The sequence below is a fragment of the Salmo salar genome, chromosome 21 (genome assembly GCF_965601325.2).
Source record: "Salmo salar chromosome 21, fSalSal1, whole genome shotgun sequence".
Classification (NCBI taxonomy): domain Eukaryota; kingdom Metazoa; phylum Chordata; class Actinopteri; order Salmoniformes; family Salmonidae; genus Salmo; species Salmo salar.
The window spans coordinates 29,790,856-29,798,006 of NC_138311.1; positions in this window are offsets into that span (position 1 = coordinate 29,790,856).

Sequence of the window (7,151 nt, forward strand, 5' to 3'; positions counted from 1 at the left end):
ACCCAGTAGTGTTATCTGCAGAGTTAGCTCCAGGTAAATGTTGCAATTCTTCAGCCATTCCTGGACCTGTGACCAAAAACAAGCTATATATGGACAGTACCAAAACAAATGATCTAATGATTCTGTCTCTGGGAAGGTTGTATCCCCCCCATATATATAACAATCTATTGGTTGCAAGAATTTTGTATTATATTTTTAATTAAAAGTGTAAAGTTTTGAATCCGTTTTGCGTATCAGTTCATAAACCATGGAATCGGTACTTCGAAAATCTCTTCCCAACTATTTTGCAATCTATATAGCACAGCTGTCAATTTTTTTGGTCCTTAAATGAAACTGGTATATTTTTTTAATGCAAGGCTGACAGACAAGTTCCCTACTTTTCCCCCTTCCACTGTCACACCCTGATCTGTTTCATCTGTCCTTGTGCTTGTCTCCACCCCTCCAGGTGTCACCCATCTTCCCCATTATCCCCTGGGTATTTATACCTGTGTTCTGTCTCTGTGCCAGTTCGTCTTGTTTTGTCAAGTCAACCAGCGTGTTACTCCCTGCTCCTGCTTTTTCATTTTCTCTATTTTTTGTTAGTCATCCCAGTTTTGACCCTTGCCTGCCTTGACTCTGAACACGCCAGCCTGACCATACTGCCTGCCACTCTGTACCTCCTGGACTCTGACCTTATGATCTTTTGCCTGTCCATGACCATTCTCTTGCCTGCCCCTTGGATACTAATAAATATCAGACTCGAACCATCTGCATCTGGGTCTCGCCCTGTGCCCTTATATCCCCTTTCCTCTTCCATTTTTGCGGTAATGCTGCATTTAGTTGGTTGTAATTTTGGATAGAGCAGACATTTCCATTTATTTTTGTCACACCTGTATCTTTGTAGTGACTGGGTGTATTTATACAACATCCAAAGTATGATTAAAAACTTCACCATGCTCAAAGGGATGTTCAATGTCTTTTTTTTGTTTTACCAATAGGTACCCTTCATTGCGAAACATTGGAAAACCTGTCAGGTCTTTGTGGTGGAATCTGTTTGAAATTCAGTGCTCAACTGAGGGACCTTACAGATAATTGCATGTGTGGGGTGCAGAGATGAGGTAGTCGTTTAAAAATCACATTATTGCACAGAGTCCATGCAACTTAAGCACATTTTTACTCCTGAACTTAGACTTGCCATAAAGTGGTTGAATACTTGACTCAAGACATTTCAGCTTTTCATTTTTTATTCATTTGTAAAAATTACAAAAAACAATTCCACTTTGACATTATCGTGTGGCTCAGTTGGTAGAGCATGGTGTTTGCAACGCCAGGGTTGTGGGTTTGATTCCCACGGGGGAACAGTATGAAAAAAAAAATATGAAGAAAAAAAATGTATGCATTCACAACTGTAAGTCACTCTGGATAAGAGCGTCTGCTAAATCACTAAAATGTAATTGGGTATTCTGTCAAAAAATCTAAATGTAATCCATTTTAAATTCAGTCTAACACAAAACAAATGTGGAAAAAGTCAAAAGGTGTGAATACTTTCTGATGGCACTATATATTGCAGGAGTCAGGGATGAGCATGTAGTTGTGGTTTGAGTCTAAGAGTAGAGTAGTGAGTCTCTGCTATTCAGTAATAATGTTTATGAAACAGTAATTTCCGGGGGGGGGGTAGGGTATTGGTCAGTATAAGAAAAGAGCTGTGAACACTACGAGCGACAAGAAACCTCGAGAGATAAACCACAGAAGACTAAATAAATGAAACATGGATTTTTTTATTACTGACACACCGTGACGACCTTAACATCGGAAGCAGGACCCCGGTTAAAGCATAGAGAAAGGGGAGAGTATAAAGCATCAATATACGATGCGCCAAAAAAAACGTTTTCTAAATATGTATAGAACCCAAATACCGCCCGCAAATGTGCTGATTGATCAAGTGTTGATGTCTAGTGGGCAACTATTACCCGGCCTGTAGAGTGAAAATCTATACCGTAGCCGAATATACAGACCAGACCTTAGGAGTGGACTACAGGACTGAATACTAGAATGTGTTTCACAAGGTGGTGTGTCCCGATCTGAGTGTTATCACAAAGGGGTATATCTTGTACACGGGCTACGAGGCCCAGTGGGAAGGTCCCCTGACTCCTAAGGAGGAATATTTCATAGGGTGAAAATACAAAGAAAGAATGGACTTCCATGAGGGTGAGTGGAGTTCTATACTGCTCAAAAAAATAAAGGGAACACTTAAACAACACAATGTAACTCCAAGTCAATCACACTTCTGTGAAATCAAACTGTCCACTTAGGAAGCAACACTGATTGACAATACATTTCACATGCTGTTGTGCAAATGGAATAGACAACAGGTGGAAATTATAGGCAATTAGCAAGACACCCCCAATAAAGGAGTGGTTCTGCAGGTGGTAACCACAGACCACTTCTCAGTTCCTATGCTTCCTGGCTGATGTTTTGGTCACTTTTGAATGCTGGCGGTGCTTTCACTGTAGTGGTAACATGAGATGGAGTCTACAACCCACACAAGTGACTCAGGTAGTGCAGCTCATCCAGGATGGCACATCAATGCAAGCTGTGGCAAGAAGGTTTGCTGTGTCTGTCAGCGTAGTGTTCAGAGCATGGAGGCGCTACCAGGAGACAGGCCAGTACATCAGGAGACGTGGAGGAGGCCGTAGGAGGGCAACAACCCAGCAGCAGGACCGCTACCTCCGCCTTTGTGCAAGGAGGAGCACTGCCAGAGCCCTGCAAAATGACCTCCAGCAGGCCACAAATGTGCATGTGTCTGCTCAAACGGTCAGAAACAGACTCCATGAGGGTGGTATGAGGGCCCGACGTCCACATGTGGGGCTTGTGCTTACAGCCAAACACCGTGCAGGACATTTGGCATTTGCCAGAGAACACCAAGATTGGCAAATTCGCCACTGGCGCCCTGTGCTCTTCACAGATGAAAGCAGGTTCACACTGAGCACATGTGACAGACGTGACAGTCTGGAGACGCCGTGGAGAACGTTCTGCTGCCTGCAACATCCTCCAGCATGATCGGTTTGGTGGTGGGTCAGTCATGGTGTGGGGTGGCATTTCTTTGGGGGGCCGCACAGCCCTCCATGTGCTCGCCAGAGGTAGCCTGACTGCCATTAGGTACCGAGATGAGATCCTCAGACCCCTTGTGAGACCATATGCTGGTGCGGTTGGCCCTGGGTTCCTCCTAATGCAAGACAATGCTAGACCTCATGTGGCTGGAGTGTGTCAGTAGTTACTGCAAGAGGAAGGCATTGATGCTATGGACTGGCCCACCCGTTCCCCAGACCTGAATCCAATTGAGCACATCTGGGACATCATGTCTCGCTCCATCCACCAACGCCACGTTGCACCACAGACTGTCCAGGAGTTGGCGGATGCTTTAGTCCAGGTCTGGGAGGAGATCCCTCAGGAGACCATCCGCCACCTCATCAGGAGCATGCCCAGGCGTTGTAGGGAGGTCATACAGGCACATGGAGGCCACACACACTACTGAGCCTCATTTTGACTTGTTTTAAGGACATTACATCAAAGTTGGATCAGCCTGTAGTGTGGTTTTCCACTTTAATTTTGAGTGTGACTCCAAATCCAGACCTCCATGGGTTGATAAATTGGATTTCCATTGATTATTTTTGTGTGATTTTGTTGTCAGCACATTCAACTATGTAAAGATAAAAGTATTTCATAAGATTATTTCATTCATTCAGATCTAGGATGTGTTATTTTAGTGTTCCCTTTATTTTTTTGAGCAGTGTATATCAGCAACGACTAAATCCGCAATGGTACCATCCGTGATGGTGGACTGACCGGGGATTTTAGGTTGCGTATGCTTATTCCTATTAAAAGTTGGGATATAATGGAATTGAAAATGTTAGAGTTAGTGGATGCTCTTTTTGTACAGAGCCAACGCCGGCAGAGTATTGTTAAACTAATGAAGTGCATTATACATATGAATCCTAAAGATTATGATTCAAAGGAACCCCCAGAAGGGTGATCCCCAGAAAAAAAACGAAGTACGTGGCTGTTACGTTAACCACGCCCCGATACTAAAAGAATGGTTCAACAATAAAAGGGGGTGACCATAACTCCTATGATTCTTCATGTCAGCATATACCATGGATATTCATATACCAAATCAGAACTCCAATATGTTATGGGTACCAGACCATAAGGACTCTATGCCTCACAGCCCTCCTTTCTACTCTCCCTAGGTCAGTAATAATTTTGTGGATACCATCAAGGCCTCTGTAGCCACACGTTTAGATGTGGTGATTGGAGAATATAAGAGAAAAATGCCACGGTTGTGAGATCAATCATCCCAGCCAGCGACGACATCCTTGTTTATATGACCCACCCAAGTCCTTCTTCAATCACTTTGAGGAACTGGTGAAAAGACTGTGGTCCGGCCGTTTTATACCATCAATGGTCAGAGCCCTGGAGTCTATGGGTCTTGTGCCTACGGAGCTGTGAGGGGAACGGCATCTCCGTACCTTCAGGCTCTGATCAGTCCCTACACCCAAAGAAGGGCATTGCGTTTATCCACTTCTGGCCTGCTCGCCTCCCTACCTCTGCAGAAGCACAGTTCCCGCTCAGCCCAGTCAAAACTGTTCGCTGCTCTGGCACCCCAATGCTGGAACAAGGTCCCTCACGACGCCAGGATAGCGGAGTCAATCACCACCTTCCGGAGACACCTGAAACCCCACCTCTTTAAGGAATACCTGGGATAGGATAAAGTAATCCTTCTAACCCACCCCCCCCCTACCCTCCCCCCCAAAAATATATAGATGTACAATTGTGAAGTGGTTGTTCCACTGGATATCGTAAGGTGAATGCACCAATTTGTAAGTCGCTCTGGATAAGAGCGTCTGCTAAATGACGTAAATGTAAATGGTAATGTATTCCTAGGGTTTATGGTGTAATAGAGGCTTTCCAACATGAACTGAAGGAGGCGATTTTCATCCATGAGAAACTCAAAGAAATCAGGCAAGCACTGGTGGACGACAACAAATACAAGGAAGCTTAGGTGGCTGATGTATTGACGTTCTGGCTCAATAAACCCCAAGATATCGAGTAACAATATATATTTTTTTATTTAGATATAAAGCAATGGTTAACTATATGCATACGATGTTAGATAAAATAAAAAATGTATTTATTCTAAGAGAATTTACAAATGTTATGCACCAAATTATTGAAAATAAAGTGAACAATGTATCGCTCTACACAACCCACACTACAGGGGTTTATGCAGAGCGTGTGTTAAAAATGGAACAAATCACGAGACATGTAAGACACGGAGGAGATGTTTGTGCTTTAAAAATTCAGCGATATAAGCCTGTAAATGTAAACCAAGTATACCATGTGTTGCATGCATGGGACATTGAGAAAACGGGTACTAATATCTTTCTACATATCCTAAATTGTATGGATACGTAATACTTAAAAAATGGATGCAAAAATAAAATGCAAAAAATGGAAATGAAATGTTCTCGTTATTTGAAAAGGGCTCATTAAGGTTAATGTACATCAGAGAGGCAAGAAGGATGGTGGAGCAGATGATGAAAAACATTTATTACACCCCCTCTAACCCAGGGTCTTATGGGGGAAGGAGAGGTTCCAGAGAGCTATAGCTGAAGAAACAGGTAGCAGGTTAGGCGATGCTCAAGTGAATGAATGGCTAGCAGAGCAGGATGCTTACACTCTGCATAAACCTGTGCGAAAACAATTTCCACCGAGTTTTTTTCTACACATCCCTTGTCCCAGTTTCAGGAGGATCTATGTGACATGCAGGCCCTTGCAGATAAAAATGGAAATCGATACATGCCAAAGGTTATAGATATTTTCTCTAAAATAACATTTGTAAGGGTCTTAAAAAAAATAAGAGTGTGGCAGAGGTGACCCGGGTCTTTGACTCTATCTTGAAGGAAGGAGGAGCACCCAAGAAAGTGCAGTCTGATGGCGGTAAATCATTTTTTAATAATATTTTTCAGAAACTCATGAAGAAGCACAATATTGTACATTTTGCTACAGGTTCAGATTTGAAAGCTTCAGTTGTTGAACGCTTTAAACAGAACTTTGAAGGAGAGGGTGTGGAAATACTTTACGGTTCGCAACACCCATAGATATGTGGATATAGTTCAATATTTATTAAAGGGTTATAACTACAGCTACCATAAGAGTACAGGGATGAAACCCTCTGAGGTCTCTTCTGAAAACTCTTTTCAAGTCTTCAAAAATCTGTATGGTTTGTTCCCCCTTCACCGTAAGAAAAAAATAGATTTTAAATTCATAGTGGGGCACTTGGTACATATATCCAAGTTGAGGGGTGTTTGACAAAAAATATGAGCAAGGTTACAGCGATGAGCTGTTCACAGTTACCGAATGTCTACCACGTATACCTCCGGTCTACAAGTTAAAAGATTATGATGGGGAGCTTATAGAGGGTTCCGTTTATGAGAAGGAACTCCAGAAGGTAAAGACAAAGTCTTTCACGTGGAGGAGATTCTGGATCAAAAGACAGAAAAGGGTAAAAAATGGTTGCTGGGCCGTTGGAAAAACTGCCCACAAAAGTTCAACAGTTGGGTATTAGGAGGAGGTGGTGGAGGCAGTGAGGGTTCATTTAAACCCTCATGCATGGTAAAAACACCATCATTCGAGTGTACACAGGAGTGCATCATGGAGCACAGTTTGAGTTTATTATTTTTGAGTTTATTTTATTTTTACAGGGACAGTGCACATTAATCAACGTTTCAGTAAAAGTGCCGGTTTTAGCCAGCCGGCTAATTTTCAACCGCAGTCCCTGGGCAGGTTATTAAAAACAATTACAATATAGACAATCATTGAGCAGTGAGCACACGCAGAGCAACATAGGACAAGCAAGACATAGCATACAAACAGAGCAACATAGGACAAGCAAGATGTAGCATACAGACAGAGCAACGTAGAACAAAAACGAACAAGACAAAATCCATAAAAGCAACTAAGTGTTTCCACACCTCACAAGCTACAGACAACAGACATGGAAAGCGGCAATACACAGCTAGGGATTATGTTCACAAATCTGATTGACCTTTAGCCATGTCTTCATGTATTTTGTGAAAGTGTGATATGTGGTGCAGTTATGTGTGTCTGAT